This window comes from Copadichromis virginalis, linkage group LG7, assembly GCF_057382275.1.
Source record: "Copadichromis virginalis isolate Kocher_CV1m ecotype Utaka linkage group LG7, C_Virginalis_male_GT1.1, whole genome shotgun sequence".
In the NCBI taxonomy this organism is placed as follows: domain Eukaryota; kingdom Metazoa; phylum Chordata; class Actinopteri; order Cichliformes; family Cichlidae; genus Copadichromis; species Copadichromis virginalis.
In genome coordinates this window covers 61,318,738-61,341,968 of record NC_140624.1, presented here as the reverse complement: position 1 = coordinate 61,341,968, position 23,231 = coordinate 61,318,738, and the positions used below count along the sequence as shown (strand labels likewise).

The window sequence follows — 23,231 nt, the reverse complement described above, 5'->3', positions numbered from 1 at the left end:
AGGACATCAGGACCTTTGATGAGGATGTCATTCAGGCTGAGGCCTCTGTACTTCTGGCTGCTGTTCCACACCAACCTCACTGGGGTAGAGACAGAGTGTGGATTTGGCGCGATGAGGTGGCTTATATACCATACTGGCCCAGCCCAACTCTGCAGGACTTCTTTGGACAGCTTCACTGCAGCTCTGCGGTTTACCATCTCATGAACTTGTGCAGCATAGGCCGTCTTCCATTCAGGTTCTTTAGATAGCTTCACCTCGGTTCTGATGAATGTTGCTTCTACCACTTTCCTGTTATTTGGCAAGGTTGCTGGATCTTCTACCCATGGGTATTTGGCATGCCAATGTGGTTCACTGCTGTGGTCATCTCCAGTTGAATACGTCAGGCCATTCCTCACGATCTCCATCTCCCTCTCTTCTGCGAGCGTCATTTCTTTGACCCCTGGCTGGCAGCTCCCACAACGACACCCTCCACATCTCGGCTGGCAAGCGGCTCCGATGCTTTCCCACCTCCACCACTTCAGAAAGTCTCTACTGCTGGTAGCTGTGGTGGATAGAGTCTCAGGGTGATCAGGATGCTGACAGGAAGCTAGGTCTTTAGTGAACTCTTGGTACTTGAATGCAGCAGCTCTCATTGATCTTGCGAAGTGAGTCTTGGAGGTGTGGGCCATCAAAGTGACTTCCTCAAAGAGGTCTGGATGCGTGCCCCCGATTGTTTTGCCAAGTGGACCGTCCCAGAGAACCAGGTCACCGATGGAACGGATCTTTTGGGGCACCAGCTGGCCTCCTTTATGGCTGATTAGAAGCTGGATCTCTCTGGGTCTGATGAGGTCTTGGAGAGGGATGTCAGGGAAGATCTTCTGTAGCTTTTGAGGTGGAACACGTCTTGTCACTTCAGCAATCTTGTCAAGACCATAGCAAACTAACTGGTGAGGCTTTAAAGTTCCTCTTGAGGTGTTGACACGGATCTTGAGAAGGTAGCGCTTGGTTGCCACAGACACCTTCATACCTCCGATACCCTGGATGACAAGCATGACGTCTTCACTACGAAGGTTGAGCTTACTTGCAGCTTTATGGGTTATGTAGTTTGTGTCAGATGCTAGATCAATTAGTGTCCCAATCCTCTGCCCATCATTGGCGATGACGTCAAGGAGCATCAGGATCACAGGGTACTCTTTTAGACCAGTCTCCTCCAGTAGACCTCTCTCTGCTGCCATGGAGTTGAAGGCTTGTGATGAGACGTTGCAGAAAGCTTTCCGACACTGCTGCGCTAGCTCTGGCGATAGTTTAGAGATGAACTCTTCTTGAACCTCTGTGTACCTCCTCCCCTCAGCTCTCGCCGGACCAGACTTAGGCCTTTGTGATAAGGGTCGTGGCAAGGGACAAAGAAGGTAATGATGCTGGTCTTTGCACTCTGGTTTTCCACACAGGTAAGTCGTCTTTCTGCAGGGTTCGTCGTGGATCTCGAGGCATCTCTTGCAGGCTTCAAGTTGCTGCATTGCATCCTCTTTCTCCTGTAACTTTGTGTTGGTTCTAAACCGTCTGCAGATGTAGAGCTTTCTCTTGTGCTTTGGGTCCCCACAGATGATGCAGCCTGCTGGATCAGTACTGGATTTAACTGACTTGGTACGGGCGTACTTTATTGGGAACTTTGTTCTCTCCTTGGCAGGGTCGATGTCTCTCAGCTGGTCTAACTGCTCGTAGATGGACTCTTGAGATTGGAGGTATGCGAGCAGCTTGTCAAACCGGTTCTGATGAGTCACAGCATTCTTTGGATCAGCAGCGTGGGTAAGCCAGTCTTTCTTTAGGGACTCGGGCAGCTTGCTTTCAATAGACTTTATTACTAATAGGTTCTTTATGGCATTTGCTTCATCCAGCTCATTCAAATCATAGAGGGCCTTTTCAACTGCGTGGATAAGCTCTATAATTCTTCTAGGCTGGTTGCTACGGACAGGAGGGATAGCTTGAAGCTCCTCAATGATTTCAATGGCGATGGTGGCTTGATTTCCATAGCGGTTCTCAAGGACTCTGAAGATCTCATCGGCCGAGGTGTATGTGGACAGGCGCAGATCTTTGGCCACTTTATCATCGAGGCTATCGAGAAGTTGGAATTTCTTTACTTCCACGGACCTGGTTGGTTCACCTTGCTTTTGCAGAGCCTCCCATTCCTTCCGCCATCTGTAGAACTCACGCTGGCTGCCGGTGAACTTTGGTAAAGCTGTGGCTTTCAATTTTATGGCTGCGACCGGGGCCGCGTTGCGGACTGTGACAACTGCTTGGTCGGCATCTCTTTTAATTCTCTCTGCTTTGATAACGGCTGCCTTCCCTGACACCAGCTTTGGAAGGCAGGTTTCGAGCTCCATTAGTCGACGATCACAATCTCGCCTCTCAGCAGGTGGAGCCCAGCGGTTCCATGTCTGGTGTGCCTGCTTAGCTTTCTTCACCAGTTCTTCCAGATGGTGGAGCATAAAATCATATGCCTCCAGGGGTGTATCAGGCTGAGTGGATGTGACGTTCTCACACGCCATTTCTACTGATTTTAGAGCAAGGGTCAGTTCTCTTTCACCATATGATGTCCACAGTGTCTCTCTGATCAGGTGCTTCACCTCCTTCAACTTCTGCTCACATTCTTTCTCCGTTTTTTCGACGTCCGCTCTCTGTTGCCCCATCAGCTCCGGTGTGCCCTTTGCTTCACACTGCGTGATGTAGGCGGCCTCGAGCTCCTCATTCATGTCAATCACTTTGGAGCCCTCTGCTGTGAGTCTCTTGAAGGAATCCTGCAGCTCCTCTACAGACATATCCATGTGGGTCATTATTATGTGGTTGGTGAGTCTGGAAAACAGTCTCTTTGCAGTGGTTCGCTCTATTTTCAGCTCTTCGAGTGACTTGGACTCAGCCATGCTGCTTTCTTGGTTATTGGTTGGACAGGCAAACGGCAAGTTGCGATTTCCTCCAGGCTCCCAGGTGGAGTCTTCTCCGTCTTTGTGGTGAGCTTTTGTGGAGTCTTCACTGGTCAAGGCCGGTTTCTCTACTGGCCAGGGCGGTTTTTCACTGTCAAGTGTTCTCTGTCTGTGAGGTGCCCACACTTGAAAAAGACCAGACTTTGAATTTCACTCACTTTATTTTGACCAGCTAGTTTGATAGCTGGTAGGTAGATAGATAGGTTGTTGGCAGAGGTATGAAAATGCGCAGTAAAATCTAACGTGCATAGCTAACTTCATCAACGACATTTTGGGAGGAATAATCACACATCAGCCTTCGGCCATTTTTTGATGAACGCATACGCCCCCTAGAGCGCGCTAACTTTATTAACAGCCACACAAATGTAAAGCACACATCAAACATAAATAAACCATTTGACTGTCTCCCTAATTGAGAGCATTTTCTCTTCTTATTTCAACATAGGTGAAAAACCGATAGCCCGTCTAGCTCAAAGTCTTCCTCACAGTGGAAAGTGGATTGTGCTTCGTTTGCTGTCCTCTCAGTATGTCGCACCCGGGTCAAATGATTGCTGCATGCATTTTATGGTCTACTAGGCACGCCAGCCCTTGATTGCTCTAATTCAGCTCACCTGGCGGAGCGGCGCGCACCAGGCTGCGCTTAGTTGTAGATTGCACACAAGGTCTAATCAGCGGCCACGCGCAAGCAGCAGCACAGAGCAGGTAGTGGGCAGGAGGAGGAAGAGAGGAGTAACAGCCACACCTACTAGGTCAGCGCGACATTAATGGTCCAGCTAACATCTCATTAAACAGTCAAGAGATGAGAAAACATCATCACGCTGGGAAAGCATTGCATTTTTGTGTTCTGAACCAAGTCTGAAATTGAATATAAAACTTTACATCACTGCACCGTAAGGAAGTATAAAAGGAAACACAAGCGATTGTAATCTTTACACAGTTTTAGCCTTTTAGGAACACAGAGTGATGCTGTTTGAACTGAATCATGATTTTTCTTGTCTTTCCAGTGTAGCCATTAGTATAAACTGCATAATCTGGGTGTCCAGTTTATCTGTCCATGACTTCTCTTCTCTTTCCTGTCTTGCAGGTTTACTACAAAACTTTTTTCAAAATGAGTGCTATTCAGATTAAGAAAAAGGCTTCCTTGCTTTGCCGTGATAAACATTTGAAGGAGAGCAAATGAAGAAGGGTGAGAGTAATTGTTCTTTTTGGCTTTTTTCCCTGTGAACTAATATAGTCTGCCAGTTCTATTATGAAAGTTATGGTAATATCACCGCATGCAAGTGACATAGAATTGAAGGCACTACAGCAACTTTGTGAGCCAGATTTTTCTCATGAATTAACAGGGGTCCAGTTTCCTTTGAGCTACATTTTGAACATCGTTTCATTCTTTTAAAAATCGTGTTTCAAATAACAGATTGTCTGAATAATTACTCTCTTCTTTTATGGAAGTACAATCTGACTGCAATGAGGTTTTTTTGTATTTACCTCAACTCAGCAATTTTAGTGCCACTGCTTTATTTCCTCCCGCGTTACTTACAATGTTTTTCAATGGCACATGAAATTTAAGACTTATCTGCTTACTTGTTCAGATTTTTAAAATTCAAAAATTGCATCAAAAAGTAAAATTTAATATTTTTCTGGAGAATTTCCACACATAGCGGGCCATCTCCATTCACCATGGAAATATATGTAGATAAAGCACCAAAACATTAGAACATTACTTTTGTTGAATGTACTTTTTATGAAATGACATCATTTAACTCTGTGACATTTTCAAAATAAAAGGCCTTAATGGGAAAGCTACTGTCTTAAAATGTCTGGTTTTCAAAATGAAAGCTCCCAGATATCTATCGGAAGTAACAAAATGCTTTAGGCCAGTTAGTTTTCCACAATAAAAGCCTGTCATTAATTAGTGAACATAATAGTCATCCTCTAAAATATAACAGATATTGAAAGGAAAAGGCCATATTAGGCTACAGGAACCAAGATGCTTTTAGGTGTTTATTGCTGCAGCTAGTCAATTTTACAATCTTAAGTCATCTATCACCCTTCGTCTTTTTTAGTCATCTTTTTTAGCTGCAACTTTTAAGCATAATAAGTGAACAGTAACACCAAGAAATCCACTGCAGCTGCCCCAGGAATTCCATATCCTAGCTGATTGTGTCACGTTCCTGGGTCTGCGATCCAGTGTTTTGTGTTTTATTCTGTGAATTATGGTTTTCTGTTTGTAGTACATGTTGGCGTTTCTGTGTTATGCTTCTTGTTTTACTTTGACAGTCTGTGTCCCATGTTGGTGTGTTCTGCTTTGCCTCCTTGGTCTCGTTATGTCTAATTTGTCCCAGCTGTGTTTCCCTCCTGTTTCTCACTCCCTCGTTACCGCATGTGTATTTAAGCCCTGTGTTTTTTCTGCTTTTTGCTGTTCCGTCTGCGTTTCACTCTGCGTTTTGTCCTCCATATTGCCTCTGCTTGTCATCCCATTTTCTCCACATTCCAGGTTTTCTAGTTTCTTGTTTTCAGTTTCGTGCGAAGTTTAATTTTCCCCGTTTGGGTTTTTTCAGTGTAGTCGCTGCTATGTTCAGCTCCTGTTTGTATTTCGTTTTTGTCCCTCTGTAAATAAAGTTAACTCTCAATAAGTCCTTTGCCCGTGCCTGCACTTGGATCCTCAGCCGCTCCATGCCTCACGTCTGCATTGTCAGGGGTGACAGATTATACTGGTTTCAACATTTGTTTGTTCATATCTCATATTTAATTACACAACAAAACATTTTTCATCTGCATTAAGAAATAAAAAAATAAATGCACTAATTATCTAAACACATTAAACTTAAGTTTAGATATTTTTGGCTCTCCAATGATATCCCAAATTTACAGGTATGATATGATTTGAATAAATAGGTTTTAATAAAGCAGCACAGCTTTTATATTTAGCACTGTGCTTACAGTCCATCATTTAGGCTACACCAAATTATGTTATTGTAAAAGTCATTTCATCATTTCAAGGAGGGAAGAATCTTCCCTTTTTGAAGAATAGTGTTTACTCAGGTAACTTTGTTGTCTTTTAGTAAAAGATTGTAGTGTATTTTGAAAGCACACCTAACTGGCAGCTCTTTAATATTGCATATACAATAATTTCCTCTGCTACATTATTAATTTAGATTTTAAGCAAAAATCCTTTTCTGACCAAACTTTGTAAGAGGTTAAGTGCAGTTAGATGTGTCTTTGCTTCATATGGGCTGATGCCACAGGATTGTGCAGAAAATATGATAATGTCAAAATGCTGCTGATGGCCTTCACTCAAGCAGGGTTGTTAACATTCTTTGTGTTCACACATATGCTCACAATCCTGGTGTCTTAGTTAGAAGCTGTCAAGCTTTACAATGAAAGCCTAGAGCTCTTGAACTTGTTACCTTTTAGTGGTTAGTGCCTCATTACTGCTGATTAGGAGACAGTAAATAGGTCTGTGTGAATGTGTGGTTGCTGATGACTCCATCAGTTTTCGCCCAGGAGAGGTTGCAGTCCACAGATGAATGCATGAGTAACTCAGGTGACACGTACCAACCTCACATCCTGGAATGCCTCGACATGAACACCACCACACATCACAAAGTAAATGCTGGTTAATGTATTGATATTACACTATTTCAATAACCTCCTAGTACAAAGAATGATGTAGTATGAGACCTGAAAAACAAACAAACAAGGCATCTGGATTTCTCTTTATGTCATCATTAATCTCCTGAATACAGAGCGTGTGCTATGTGCTAAGGGTATTTACACCATACCAAAGCTGCTTCCCCTTAGTCAGCAGGTGCTAATTGACAGGTAGAGGAGAACCAATGTGACTTAATGCTGTACTTTTAGAAGCAGTATTTAACAGAAGACTTGGAGCAGAAATGCCATCAAAAGTTCATGAATTGCCTTTGAAATTAATAAATGTCCCCTCATCATATTTATGAGGACCAATTGTGCATCTCACCTTTTATGCATTTTATGATGACTCATCAAATATGCAAATGAAATTGTGACTAACCTCCTGTCCGGGCCACTGCAGGTGATAAGAGGGAGCAAAACACAGCAGGTCATTTTTAAATTATCCTGACAGCAATAAACCGAGAAAGTATTACTTTCAGTCAGCAGTGATGCAATGATAGAGGACAAAGGCAAGCAATTTAGACTTGTCTAAACTAACTGTAAAGATGTGCACAATGTGCAGATCCTCCTTATGCTATAAAAACAACTTTGACAGGTTGAAGAACAGTGGACACAGTTGGATTGAAATCATAAGTCAGGCCAGGAGTTAGACTCCACCCCAGGCCACTCTGATGACCTGGGATAGAACAATTGCTACGCCATATTTCCTCTTAATGATTATGTTTGTTTATGTTTTCTCTCATATTCATTAAATGAATATAACACATTGTAGGTATTTACAAAGTCTGCAGGGATTTTCTTAACTAGTGCAACATCTTATCCATCATTTGCTTCCAAACTAGTGAAGAAAACAAATTGGTAATAAATTCTGTGGTAGCACCCAAAGTACCGTCACCCAGAAAATCCGAGGGATTCTACCTGTATCTGTGTGTGCTGCTAGTTTTCTTCTGTAGATGTGGACCAGCCATTTTTTCAGCCCTAGCCATCTAAACTGGTCTTCCAGAATGTCACTCCTGGACAGACCTACAAGTTTCCACTATGCTTCCTCAACAATGACAAGGTATAGTAATTAATAAGATAGATAAAAAGTACATTACTTTTAACACCACATGGCTGGTGAGCTGATATTTTAATGACAACAGAACAAGTGAAACAAAAAAGCGTACATTCCAGCTCTCATGCAACAATTGCATCGCCATTTGAAAAAAAAAATGTTACATTTTATGTGGAGTGTCAGGTTGTTTGTACAGATTGGAAAATGACTGGAAAAGGTAATTATTGATTGCAGGAGATCTGTACAAGACACCACCAAGGAATGATTAATAAATCACCACTAGCTTTGTGTTTGCTGCTGTGTTGGGCTTTTGCAATTTTCTAAAGTTTAGATAATTTTTTTCCAAGGTTTCACAGCAAGTGAAGCTGGAGCAGCAGGACTCAGCGTATTTCTGTGTTGTCAGTCCAAATGATTGACGTGTCAAGTTTGCACCAGGAATGGAATGTCACTTTCACAGTCTTCTTCAGTTCACGTGAAAACAAGATATAGGAGACATTCACATTTGACTGGGACATGCAATAGTTAAGCTAAGAAGGATCGAATCAGGCAACAGAATACAGGGTCACAACAGGGTTGATATAAAATAGTTAAAGATGCCTGTGAGGAATCAGGGTCATATATATCTCAAAATTATTTAACAACTCCATCAATAGGGGAGGGTCTGTGCTGACGGACGTGGGTTACTGACCTGGTAGCCTGGCTGCAGAGAGATAATCCCATACAGCTTATGACAAAATTTGATCCGAAGTGATTGATGGCCCTAATCACGACCTTTTGACCTCCCGCCCCTCCCCCCCGGAAGCGTGTAATGAGCGTGACGAATCGCATCCGGAGAAGGGGGGTGGGAAACCCCCCGCGTGTCGAATTGCATCCTGAGAAGGGGGGGGGGGGGTGAACCCCGGAAGCGCGCCATCTGTTGCTAACCGTGTCGAATTGCATCCTGAGAAGGGAGGGGGGAAACCTCCGGAAGCGCGTCATCTGTTGTTGGGAAAAAAAAGTTTTTAGAGGGAGAGGGAAACCTCCGGAAGCGCGCCATCTGTTGGAGGGGAATAAAAAAGCAGAGAGGTGGAGTCCGTCACAATTTCTAAGGCACAGACACAAGATGGATTTCCTTCTGCAGCCCAGCAGCGTTCCTGTGTCCGATGAGATCTGCTCTCCCAAACAAGAAGGCTTTGAATATGACATATTCAAATACAGCATATTTACTATGGAAGGCCTCGATCCGGACCTTATGACCCTACCGGAAATACTCCGGAAGTGTCTAGTCATTTTCAGACCTGTTGCGTCATGTTCCCTAAGCACAGCGGTGATGCAGCAGATGATTCTGTGATGTATAGAGAGACAGAGCGGATGTAATTTTACTTTCTTAAGCTGCACCGGCGTTTGTAATGGAAATAAAGAGTGACTTCCTGTAGAGATTTCAATAGTATTTTATTTTCCTATAATACAGACGCTGTAAAAAAACCTTTAAGATACACCATAGCTTGTGATGAAAAGAAGAACTTTCTATCCGCTTGTAACCTACAGGCTGCCTATGTGTAAAAAACGAATAACTATCCCTTAGTGAATACTACTTTTCCTTTTGAGAGACTGAAAAACAAACCAGCGACAGGCGATCTTGTTTCACACACACACACACACACACACACACACACACACACACACACACACACACACACACACACACACCCACCCCGCGGGCCAAGGAGGAGTTTTTTTCTTCAATACTTTAACAATAAGTTTTCTCAATAGATAGAAAACGATGACGCTGAGGAGTCAACATCCGATATTATCATTGCTTGTAACCCGGTAAATAATTTCGTACATCTCCCCATAAAACAAGTCTTAGCGGGGAAAAAAAGCTCATATTCGAATAAGTTTATTAAAGCACCCCCCTCTGTGGGAAAGAGTCAACCATGAGGCGAGTTTTGTCAACAGCAAGAACAACTGTTGCCCATAAAGTAAAACAAATATCCGCCTCTAAGTCGTATTTTACCGTTGCAGAATGTGGAAAACAGACAGCCCTCACAGGAGGCACCCAGGGGCCCACCTCACACACCATAGTTAAAATATTTAAATTTCAACTAAATTTGTAGTAATGATCGGATTTCCTCACTTATCTACACCACACTCCTTGTCCTTGATTTCTTATCGTTTCTTATCGTTCCTCTGTCCCTTAATAGAAACCACATATATAGAAACTATCCTCCCTTTCAGTTGTCTTTTGCACTTCCATATCGCAAAGCAGTTACTGTAGGTTATTTTCTGCTTATGCATTAATGTAATTAATTAACTTATTTATCCTTAAGTAAGGTCAACACGTTCTCACTCCCAAAGCGTAACATTTTACGCTAGGTGACAAATCGTCACCATATTACGTTTTCGGCTACCCACCACGTTCCTAAATGACGACTTCGGAAAAAAGAGGAAATATGAGAACCGTCTGGACTGAATCTACACATGTTCGCTCTTTTTATTCAAATCGCTTAGAAACACGCTATTTAACATCATTAAAGTCCTGGTTAAGGTCAGGAATAAGGTTATGGTCAGGGCTAGGGATAAGGTTAGGTTTAGGGCTGGAATACAGGGCTGGAACGTCTACTCCCGCGGGAGCGTCATTGCACTGGATTCCAGCCATAACCCGCCGCGTACCATAAGAACGCCGAAGGTCTCCTTTCGCGTTCCTCAGGAACGCCGCGGGACGTGACAAAACGTCGACATGTTACGCCTCGGGAGTGAGAACGCTCTGGTAAGGTAATGACTTGAGTTCTAATGCTTTTTGTCTCTTGAGTTAGCTGTCAATGTGGGATTTTTTTCCCCTTTTGTCCAGTTAAAGCTGCCTTTCATTCTTCAACACAGCTTAAGCTCTAATAGGTAAGCTTTCTTGTAATTTCTTAGTTCTGCAGGCTTCTTGAAAGACATCCGAGACTCTTCTTTGGATGCTGGCTGCCTTTTGTTTTGTTTTCTGTCAAGATGATCCCACACTGCTTCGATTATCTTGACAGAAAACAAAACAAAAGGCAGCCAGCATCCAAAGAAGAGTCTCGGATGTCTTTCAAGAAGCCTGCAGAACTAAGAAATTACAAGAAAGCTTACCTATTAGAGCTTAAGCTGTGTTGAAGAATGAAAGGCAGTTTTAACTGGACAAAAGGGGAAAAAAATCCCACATTGACAGCTAACTCAAGAGACAAAAAGCATTAGAACTCAAGTCATTACCTTACTTAAGGATAAATAAGTTAATTAATTACATTAATGCATAAGCAGAAAATAACCTACAGTAACTGCTTTGCGATATGGAAGTGCAAAAGACAACTGAAAGGGAGGATAGTTTCTATATATGTGGTTTCTATTAAGGGACAGAGGAACGATAAGAAACGATAAGAAATCAAGGACAAGGAGTGTGGTGTAGATAAGTGAGGAAATCTGATCATTACTACAAATTTAGTTGAAATTTAAATATTTTAACTATGGTGTGTGAGGTGGGCCCCTGGGTGCCTCCTGTGAGGGCTGTCTGTTTTCCACATTCTGCAACGGTAAAATACGACTTAGAGGCGGATATTTGTTTTACTTTATGGGCAACAGTTGTTCTTGCTGTTGACAAAACTCGCCTCATGGTTGACTCTTTCCCACAGAGGGGGGTGCTTTAATAAACTTATTCGAATATGAGCTTTTTTCCCCGCTAAGACTTGTTTTATGGGGAGATGTACGAAATTATTTACCGGGTTACAAGCAATGATAATATCGGATGTTGACTCCTCAGCGTCATCGTTTTCTATCTATTGAGAAAACTTATTGTTAAAGTATTGAAGAAAAAAACTCCTCCTTGGCCCGCGGGGTGTGTGTGTGTGTGTGTGTGTGTGTGTGTGTGTGTGTGAAACAAGATCGCCTGTCGCTGGTTTGTTTTTCAGTCTCTCAAAAGGAAAAGTAGTATTCACTAAGGGATAGTTATTCGTTTTTTACACATAGGCAGCCTGTAGGTTACAAGCGGATAGAAAGTTCTTCTTTTCATCACAAGCTATGGTGTATCTTAAAGGTTTTTTTACAGCGTCTGTATTATAGGAAAATAAAATACTATTGAAATCTCTACAGGAAGTCACTCTTTATTTCCATTACAAACGCCGGTGCAGCTTAAGAAAGTAAAATTACATCCGCTCTGTCTCTCTATACATCACAGAATCATCTGCTGCATCACCGCTGTGCTTAGGGAACATGACGCAACAGGTCTGAAAATGACTAGACACTTCCGGAGTATTTCCGGTAGGGTCATAAGGTCCGGATCGAGGCCTTCCATAGTAAATATGCTGTATTTGAATATGTCATATTCAAAGCCTTCTTCTTTGGGAGAGCAGATCTCATCGGACACAGGAACGCTGCTGGGCTGCAGAAGGAAATCCATCTTGTGTCTGTGCCTTAGAAATTGTGACGGACTCCACCTCTCTGCTTTTTTATTCCCCTCCAACAGATGGCGCGCTTCCGGAGGTTTCCCCCTCCCTCTAAAAACTTTTTTTTCCCAACAACAGATGACGCGCTTCCGGAGGTTTCCCCCCTCCCTTCTCAGGATGCAATTCGACACGGTTAGCAACAGATGGCGCGCTTCCGGGGTTCACCCCCCCCCTTCTCAGGATGCAATTCGACACGCGGGGGGTTTCCCACCCCCCTTCTCCGGATGCGATTCGTCACGCTCATTACACGCTTCCGGGGGGGAGGGGCGGGAGGTCAAAAGGTCGTGATTAGGGCCATCAATCACTTCGGATCAAATTTTGTCATAAGCTGTATGGGATTATCTCTCTGGCTGCCCCTGGGTGGGTCCGGGATGGGCGTGAGGTTCTGGGGGCGCTCCGTCTCTGGGCTGGGGCCCGGGCCAGGCCTCGGGGGCTTGGGTCCTGGTTGGTGTGTTGCCGGGGTTGGGGGCGGATGGGTGCATGGGGGCCCAGCCCTGGAGCGGGGTGCCGCCGGTGCATCGAGCCACCTGGGGGGCTCTTCAGCTGGTGGGGAAGATTGTCACATCTTGCAGGAGCTTTCCTCTCCTCAGGGGCTCTCTCTGCAGGAGGGGGAGATACAGGAGAAGTGGAAGAAGATCTCAGCCTGGGTGTTTATTGTCTTATGTAGTCTGGAAGAAGAGTGGATGGTGGGGTGGGTGCAGTTTTCTCTGTGGTGGGGTTGGGTGGACTGTCCCGGGCTCTGTGGGGCCGGGAGGCGCTGCTGCGCTGGGCCCCGGTCTGGATGGGCCTGGGCCCCTTTTCCTGGCGGGTCGCGGAGTATGGGGGTGCCTACTGGGGTCAGCGGGGGAGCTGGCCCCAGGGAGGGGTCACTTGCCCCTCCCTTCCTTCCCTCCCCATCTCCAGCTGCCTCCCTCTTCCCGCTCCACCACAACCACCCACACATGCAGGACCTTGGAGTAGGGGTATGTCACCAGGGTGCAGAGGAGGCCACCCCCCCCCCTGTCCCCTTCTGGCTGCCTCTGCCTCAATTTTATCCCACAACTTAGACATTCACATTACTCACACTCTCATTACACATACATATAGGATCTTGGGGGTGGGCACGATACACGGAGTCCAAAGTACCATCAGGGTGTACACCCCACCCCTGGCGTCGTTGCCCACCTCTCAATGTTAAATACACATAGACATTGAGGGCTAGCAGGAGGGACCATGCGCTTACCTGCTGCTCTCTGGCAGGTAGCTCCATGCCCTCCTGGGTTTTAAATGCACCTTAGAACACACATGCATCAACACTACAATGAGCGGGTGGAGGGAGGTTTGGAGTCTTCTCTCACCCCCATTCTCTGCGACCTGCTGGAGCAGGGGGGCTAGGAGGAGGAGTTGGCCGTCCGACTGCGGTCCGGAGTGTGGGGCCTCCCTGCTGCTGCGGAGTCGGGGTGGTCTGCCTCTCCCCACTGCAGGGAAAAGGGTAACACCACCTGGGTCTGGGTGCAGTTCCCCCCTCCGGGTACCTAGACCCGGTTTGTAGAGTACGCTTGGGGAGTGTGATCGTGTGTACAGCGTCTCTTTATGTCTGTCTCCACGTTGGTTGAGTGTGGAGTAAGTGCATATGAGAGCATGAGGGTGGGAATGGATGTTTGTATCTGTGTGTGCCTGTATGTCTGTGTCTATATGTCAGGTTGGGTGTCAGGCGCCACCTCTCTGGGGACATCTTAGGCCCTCCAAGGTTTGGAGGCCTATCTCCCCCCACCACCACTTCCCTGCCAGTGGCGGACTCCCTCAGACATCGGTGCATTGGTGGTTCTTTGTGTCTGGGGATGGGGGTCCAGGTATACACCGGCTCACTCCTTGGCGGCCGCTTATCAGGGCCTGGAGCCCGGGGCTCGCTCGGGCCACTTCAGAGGTGGGGTGCCCCCGGCCTCTCGGCCTGGGGCTCGGTCACTCAGGCACGGCTGGCTGCCGGCGGAGCTCACGGGCGCGTCACTGCTACTCCCCCTGGCTTCTGCTCCGCGGCTGCTGAGTGAGCCCTCATCTGGGACTCTCCTCAGCTCTGGAGTTTTGATCTCCTCCATACCTGCTTCATGCCCTGGAGGACGGGGCTGTGGCCCCCCCACACCCTCTAGCAGATCATTACATGAAGGAACCTTTAAAAAAAACAAAAAACAAGCGCGTCCATGCTCACAGGTGTACACACGGGTGATCACACCCACAAACTACACCCTTTTTGGCTCCTACCTCAAAGCACACTGTGTTCTGTTGATCTTATGTGCTGCACAATAATGTTTAATATTTAGTATTTACTGTCATATTCCCATATATCATTGTGATGTTGTTTATTCTATTACTCTCGTTTTCTTCTGCTTGTTTTCTTTTTTCTTTCTCAGCAGGTGATCCAGGTGATCGATATATGCATTTTTTTTTCTGCTTATTCTGTTGGTTTTTGGTTTTTGCCCTTCTCCCCCGTCCCTCTTCTCAGCTGTTTTTCTTTCCCTCTTTCTTTCTCCCCTTCTTTCCCCCAGTCAAGTCTGTCCCGTATTCAGTAAGTGAAAATAAAATGAACAATAAAAGGTGAATCAAATGGACCATTACGGCAAGGCTGGGATGGTCAATTTGGTAAAGTAAATCCGTTGGGCATCTTTCTTTGCCTTTAGACAACAATTCTGATGGCAAAAGAGCCAAACGGGACAGGCAAAAAAACCCCAAAAAAACCCCAACTCCATCAATTATGCATATGGATTTTTTGCGTTTACATCAACCTGTTCACCCTGTCTTTACAGGACTACCACCATAGACTGATTTGTGTGACAGAGAGGGAAAAGACTGAGATTCCGGTCCAGGCCATTGGGCTACGTGCTATTCTTGACTTTCCGGACAAGATTAACTTGCCTGTCTGTCCTGTGAAAGCTTCAACTTAGAAAACTCACTTTGTTTTCAACATAGGAAACAGCAACGCCGAGTTCAGGCTTCATAGGGAGAGGTGAGAGCCAACCCAAGAAGGGCTGTCTGTCTGCTTTCTATATTAGGTGATTTTCAAAGTTAACTAACTTATGGCTCCTTAAGGTTGTACAGAATTGATAAGTGAACAGAAAACTTTTGGCTTACCACCTTATCAAGAATTACATAACAGAGTGTTGGGTATACCTCTAATTAGACTTTGCAGTAATTATTGTTAGCTAATTAGAGGTTCTCTTGAATATTTCAGTTTCTAAAACAGTCACGTATAATTCCAGACCTTTTTCAGCGACACTTACCTACATCAAGTTGACTGGAAATGGAGTATAATAATAATATTCTGTTGTTATCTTTCTGTGAAACTTCAAAATATAAAGAAGCACTTCCTTGTTTATTCTTGTAACTGTCAGAGCCATGAATGGAAGATTTCTCCAAATCTTGTCAGTAATCAGCAGTGTCAACTAACAGAATACGTTTTTTTCCTTTAATCACAATGGTGAACACTGGAATAAGATTCTGTTTCTCTAGCTGTGGTGATGCTGAAGCAGAGACCAGTGATGGCACAAACAAACACAAAACTATGGTCACATGAATGTCATCTGCAGGAATTCCCTGCAGGCAGATATGAAGACAGCTTGTTTTATACTCTTCTTTGTGTGTATCTGTGTGTTTTAGTGTTTCTGTCACATTTCCAGTCTTAGCAATGTTTTCTATTCCCACACCTGTCTCTAGCAGACAGATTACTGGGGTAATCAAAGTATTTGCTCATCGTCTTTTTTCTGTCTTCTTTTTGCTTCTTGATCTAAACATGCGTGTTTAAAAAAGTGTGTATGCATGAAAATAACTGGTTTTGCATTTAAGATTCATGACCTTTTGACTTAAGATGTAACAGATGAGTGCATATACACACATGTTACATCAACGGAGTAACATTGCTAAATATCTGTCTGCAGCATGCTGTAGCAGAAAGGTTCAGTATAGGGTTACATTTAATAAGAACTCTGAGTCATGCTAAGCTAAGCTGAGTCCTAGAATAAAATTATGCCAAATGAGCTTAATAGGTCCCCTTTAATAAACAAGTCCATTTGTATCCCAGTGCAGTAAACTAATGAATCATTCATCCCTTCTTAGTTTACGTAATGTTGTTGCTGGATAAATGGTTGTTTTGATACAGGGTGATAATTTTATTCTTTTTTAAATTTGTGTTATGATGAATCTACTCATTTGTGATAAACTTGTTAAATGTGTTTGTGACTGATTTGCTAGGCTTTAGCCACACTTACACCAGACCGCAGCTTGATGCACAGCAGCCACATGATTTAAGGGTAATCTTAGTTTCCTTCACAATTATCGAGACTCTTTAACATCAAAAGCAAAAAGATGAAGCCTTTGACTCTTCTGGTACATGCACAAGGGGATCAATTAACCTTGAATGCATAAAGTTGCTGGCTTTTTATCCTGTTCAGCAGAAAATGCAAGAGATAATTTAACTGGAAATTAGTGGTTTTAAAGTCTTCATCTCACCTCATTTTAAATATCTCATATCAATTTAGAGAATAGTAGTGCAATTTTAACCTAGGTGGGTTCTCAGGATTTAATGGTACGCTACAAAGGGTTCAGTGTAGTTTCATAAGAAGCTCAGCTCACAGCAAGCCACATACAGTTATGAAATATAATTCATTCTGATGATTGAGCACTTTGTCTGCCACATAAATATTGCACACTAAAAATAGCAATAGCAAAAAATGACTAGCTGATAGTTAAGTGGATTAATCTCTGAGATGCTTCACTCACAACCAAATCAGACTTATTCCTGACCCAAAGCGGCCACATCAAAAGCTCATTTAAAGCTAATTTCATCTACCTGGCACTGTATCCTGCTGTCTAAGGAGAATAATTCCGTGGTGTTTAACAAATGCAGTTGAAGAGCTTTGTGGCATGCAAGAAACTCCAAACTTATTAGCTATTTAACACCTGGGTGGATATTTTTTGTGTACTAACTCTATGTGTGTCTGAACTTGGGTGAATATGAGGGAGAATCTGGCTGCATGGTGGGTAAACACTCATTCAGTTATCAGTAATAGTCCTTAAAGTCTACGGTATTCTTCTTATGAAAAACTGTCTGTTTATTACTGGATTAACTGTTCTGACTGTGGTTGTCGTTTTATGTCTGTGTTACCATTCCCTGGAACTCTTGATTTAGCTAGATAGCTCTCTATATGTTTGTATTTTAAATCTTTTTTTTTTAATCTTCAGTTTTTGCGTGACCTTAAAGGAGCAAGGGTGCTGTGTGGCTACTTAAACTAGCAGGTTTGTTGTAGGAGGGACAACAGTATTCAGCAGCATTAAGCCTTTATAGTTGGAGAGCCAGCCCCGATCCAGAACACCACTTACAGCCCATCAAGAGACTATCATTTTTAATTTAGCACCTTTCCCTGCCTCCCTCACTCTCATGTATGTTTCAGTTCAGCATGCTGCAGAAGTCGTTATTCTGCTGAGCTTTAGCATAGGCTAGCAGACACAGTCTGTGTGTTGCTGTTTATGTTAGTATGTGTTGATTTGCATGTACATTGCACGATAGCACTTAACGCTGGAATGGTTCCTGCCGTCATTTAAAAGCTGGTGCAGCTTTAAAAAAAATAATATTTTGCTTAGCTGAGTTGTTTTTCATTATGGTAAGTTAGACAGGGCTTGTTCTGTCTTAAGAGTCAGTGGAGACTCATCTGCTCCAGTACACCCCCATCCACCCATTGCACTCCCTCTCCTGTGTCACTTCTTGCTGGTTTAAATGAAAAGAAGGACAACTCTTGGGGAGCACTGAGGCATCTGCTTTAACGGAGCTTTAGTGCTGAGGGGGACTTGAGTATAGCAGCTTTTTGAAAAAACAGCACACACATACAAACAGGAAGCAACTGCACAACACACACATGCTCAAGGCTGCATGCTCACACACGCACAAACACACACTGCTGTTTGTGTCGTAATCAAAGGTAGCTGAGAGGTCTGTGAAGTTCCACTGCTGTGTACATAGAGAAATTATGTGAAGAGAAAGCAAACGAGGGGGAGAAGGGCTGGTGGACAGAAATGATGAAAGCTTTGCAATAAGCTGCAGCTCTCCCTGCCTGTCAACTGCTGTCATAGCATCCGGATGCTGGGAGATAATTGCTTTTTCTTTCTGGATCTCCTAGTTCGTCATTCTCGCTGCCTCATTTCCTTCTATCACTCATCCTCCGTCTTGTGTGTTCTCTTTTCTTTTCTTGATTCTAGTGATGTGCGGATCGATCCTGAAATATCGATTCCTCCGATACCAATCATTTATGTTCTAGAATCGATTCTCACATTAAAATATCGATATTTTAGTAATTTAGAGTAAATTTGTAGTTTATCATTAACAGGAACACAGTGGAAAGAAACTATAACATTCGGATTGTCTACATTCAAAGGAACTACTTCCTCTTCCGCCTTTCATAGTCATGTGTGAAATACGGCTGTATAAATGTCTCGCAGCCCCTTGGCGTGCGCACTCACAACAATGGCTGAGCGTAATTGAAGTCATGTGCGGACGTATTTTACCTCCACACACAGCTGAGACGTGGTTTGCAATACATGTGGCAAAAAAAGTGCTCCAAGAGTGAGGTGCTGTGGCCATACTAGGGAGACATTCAAAAGGGCTGTTGGGGGGTAAATACATTTTACAGGGTTTATTTATCGGATAAAATACGTTAAATGTCACCGTTATTATTGGCCGGCCCGGAAACAGCGGGGGTGTCCAAATTCAGAGGCTGCTTCCACCTGAGGACCTGGCCTTCGCGGTCTAAAGAAAGCCGGGTAGTACGTCACGAGCTCCCTCGGTGGAGTGAAACTCTGCTGTCTGCTCCTTGCTATCTAAAATATAACCGGGCACTGACGTAAACTCTCGACCGTCTCACACTTCTGTTTAACCATTTTCTGTTTGACGTTTATTCAGCTGTGTGAAAACCCCGGAGGAACCCTTCCGAAGGATTAATAAAGTCAAATTTAATTTAATCAAATCTAATAACTTTAATCTCAGCCAAACCGATTTACTCACGAACAAATGAAACACTGAAAAAGCCAAACAATAACATTTTTAAGTTATCAAAGTGACTTATATATCATGTTTAACCCGAATAGGGAAAGACCGGGGGGGGGGGTTTGAAGACAATGTGTCGGTCGGCTCAGATATTTGAAGTTTACACAGCTACATTCTCACCTGAAAATATGTTAAAAGTTTTTTTGCGACCCAAAAAGAGAAATAAGAGTAATATTAAAACTAAGTTGCTGCTGCCATTGTTGGAAACTGGAATTGGCTGGGCCACGCTATGAATTCTGCAATATGATTTTTCAATTTTGTTGTCCTAGAAAATCGGGCGAAATTCATGAGAATGGTGGCTCCGGGAGATTTTCGGGAAGGCACTGAAATTCGGTATTCTCTCGGAAAAATCGGGAGGGTTGGCATGTATGGTTGTGGCAACATCACTAACCTTGTCAAACACCTCAGAGTAAATCATATCACAGAATATGACGAGCGTATGTTGAGGTGAACTGAAGAGGAGGAGAGAGTCAGGTGCTGCTAGTGCGAGACAGACGTCTCTCACGGAGTCCTTTAGTGCTGCAGGCAGGCAAGGTGTTCAAATAGCACAACTTCATTTTTTTTATTTCTATATGATGAACCCTGCATTATTAAGTGATAAGAACAAATAATCTGATGTCCTGTAATCATTATGATGCTATAATTTGAGATGCAATAAATAAAATAAGTTTTTGTACAAAGTATCGGTATCGGATCAGTATCGCCGATACCACCCTGAATATTACTTGGTATCGGATCGGAAAGAAAATCAGTGGTATCGCACATCACTACTTGATTCTACTCGTTCCAATGATATCACATCATTTTGTAGACTTTCTAGCAGAGTAAAAGAAAAGAATCGGCCTCCCTTAGGACCTCTGCCAGGCTACTTTTCTATTCTTTCTCTCTGCCTCTGGGTAGATGATTGAGATCTCTGTGATAATTGGCCCAGTGGAAGCCAACACGGGAACTCCTTGAATTCTAATGTGTGTCTTTACTGTCTGGAACGCTCAGTCATTGTATAGATTTTACCAGCATACATTCGTCACAGTCTGGTTTGGTTGGTTTTTCTGTTTCTGGTCAAAAAGGCTGTGATCACTTGGTGAAGAGTAAGTAAAGAAGTCAGATTGGAAGCATTGTGCTACAAGTGAAGCTTTTGCGGTACTTGCAAATAAGGCTTTTCAGGTGCCAGTTAATCAGTTCTTCTCACTTGTGTTAAACCTCAGGGCAGAGATGGATTAAAACTGTCCTATCCAGTCTGCAGTGAGCATAAACCTAATAGGATCACTCATCTTATGAAACACATTTGCTTATCTGTTGTGTTCTGTTTCTTTTAAAGAGTGTTCATAGATTTACTCACATGTTACTGACCAATAAAACTGTCCTTAAAAACTGAACGTTGAACGAGGAAAAGAAAAAGAAAAACCTCAGGTGGTGTTTCTGTGTAATTTAAAACTCCTATGTCTCGTGTTAGCTGGAATTAAGATGATGCATACAAAATAAAAGAAATGGATTCACAATATTCAGATCTTACAGATGGGTAAATGATATTTGACATTTTTTCTGCATGCTGTGTACACTGTTTCTCAACATCTGTTGTTGGTGTGAAACTACAGATTTTAAGTTGATGGCCCCATAACTTTGGGTACTGTTTGTTAGCAAAACTACATCCTTGTTCCTTTAAACACTGTTGGATTCAAATATCAGCAGGAGCATACTTATGCCATTCCAAACCTCAAGATAAAGTTTTCCAGTATCAGACAGGAGTCACATTTCTAATCCTTAACTAATTTAGAAATTGGATTTCGCTCACTATCCAGCAGGGAAACCTTATCCCATTCAAATTATTATTTGTGTAAACCTAATTTAAGAGAACTTGTTCTTTTGTTGCAATACATTGTGCATTCTTTGTGTTTGATCCAAAAGGCATGAGGTACAAAACTGAGGGTTCAAAGAAATCATAAATGGCAAGTTTCCATGGCTGTCAGTTCACTTTAATCCCATTTTCATTTCATTTCAAGAAATCTCCCTTAATTTCACTGCTTTATGGTTAAAACATCAGAAAAAGACACAAATTAGTGTTCAGTCTTTAGAGTTCAGAAAAAAACTTTAACCTTGGTATACAAATACAGAAAAGAATAAGTAGAGTGTTTGTGCAGACTAAGATGCCCGTCCTTCTGCTTTGAATGTAAACAAACACATGTTCAATTTACATATGGCCTTATTCTTGGTGGCTTTATACAAAACCTAGTTTTGCATTGTACTTTTTGTTGCTGGTTATTGTTGCTCTTTGCTGCACTGTTGGCAGTGTGCACATATGATGGGACCCTGTTTGTCCTGCAAAATGAAGAGACTGTGGTTCTTCTGGCTTCTTGAAATACTTGAAAGCATGTTTGCCATACCCACACGTATGTGTGATGTACTGGTATTTTAATCATATTTATTTTCCACTTGGTGTTTTTTGACATTGTAAGTTTCCCACTATTCTCCACCCGCATTCATGTCAAGACACTGAGATGTTTAGATAAATGAAGTGAAAGGTTTCCATGAATGTCAGGCAATATTGTGAATAGATTGACTCAAACTGAGCACCACAGTTATTAAGTTAATTTCTTGTGGCCTATATGCCACCACGTCTGTGACACTCTGTGTCTCATAATAAACATCGCAGTGTCTTGTGCTCAGGAGCAGATGTGTACATTAGCCTGCATGGGCTTTGTGAGGAACTGAACATCCATCTTGAACCTGATTCTAGTTGGTTGGATAGGACTTATACCTCACTGTCCAGTACATGCACAGTGTCCCTCACCAACAGGAACAATATCCCTCTTCAGTACCGCTGGACTGTGTGGTTCAGCCAGCAAGAGGACCTAAACTTACTGAGGTATTTATGGACACATGCAAAATGTTTTAAGAGAGGCTACAGAGGAATATGTTTGTCACAAGACAAGTTTGATCGTTCTGTCTCTACGTAGCAAGTAGAATTCTCTTCAGTATTATGTTTCTTTTTTATCACAGCATGTGTTGCCAGAAATAGCTCAGGTACTCATCACGTTTTTCTGTCAGCAGCTCCTTGTTCTTCTCCTTGCTTCTTTTTCTCTTTGACCCTCCTCATTCACTCTTTGTTATACTTTTCACCTTCTCACCCTCCCTGTTTCTCTCTAGGGAAGGCTCAGTGCTTGAGCAGGAGGCAGAAGGAGAGCGGGAGCACTTGCTTTTTCCTGTATTCCTGCAGTTCCTACAGGAATATAGCTTTTGGCCTTCCCAGATAGCTGCATAACTGTGGAGCCTATGAAGTTTTTAATGTGTATCATATGTTTTCATCACAAAAATATTTCCCTTCTTAATATCCACTTCATTGTCTTTGTGGATCTTTCTGTAGGACATGTATTGCTGTATGGCATCAAAGCTGCATTGCTGCTTTGAGAACAGTGTTGAATCGGTTAATCACATCTGAGCTTAAAACTGTCACAAAGAGTTAAAATTCAAACCTGTTTTTTTGCATTTAAACCCCGTGTGACTCCTCGGTAACAGTAGGGTCCCAGACTGGACTGTTTCTGTTCAGGGACCTTCAGACAGAATGACCCATTCTGACACCCCCGCCCCCACCTTTCTCTGTTAGTGTCGTCTCTCCTCAACTCTGCCCAGTTCCCTGGACAGATGGAGAGAGGACACAGATGAAAGACAGAGGCAGAGAGGATGAAAGTGTCATGGTGAGAGAGAAAACAGTCTGTAGACCAGTTACTACACAATGTTTGAGAGGGCATTTGAGGAAAAATGGTCAGCAGTCTGTGTATGAATACACCTATCCAGTTACCCACACACACAGAGACAGACACCGGTGTGTGTGTGTTTTTATAGCTAAGCTTGACAAATGAATCAATTGTATTCTTCTTCAGGCTTGTTATTCTAACTTTTGCATTTGTTTCACTAAATAATCCTTCTTGTCTTTACGTGGTTCCGAAGGGGGAAATATTGTCCAACAACATAGCAAATATCACAATCATCTTCAAGCCTGAGGATGCCAAACTATATACTGCGATGTCACAGGTCAGTCCACAGCTAGAAGAAAATTATGATCA

At 43.2% G+C, this 23,231-nt stretch overlaps 1 pseudogene; it reads left to right on the top strand.

Annotated features, from left to right (window-relative positions):
* The first annotated feature begins 6,437 nt into the window (after positions 1–6,437).
* Positions 6,438–22,429, top strand: LOC146706423 (axonemal central pair apparatus protein HYDIN-like; annotated as a pseudogene).
* The last annotated feature ends 802 nt before the right edge of the window (positions 22,430–23,231 follow it).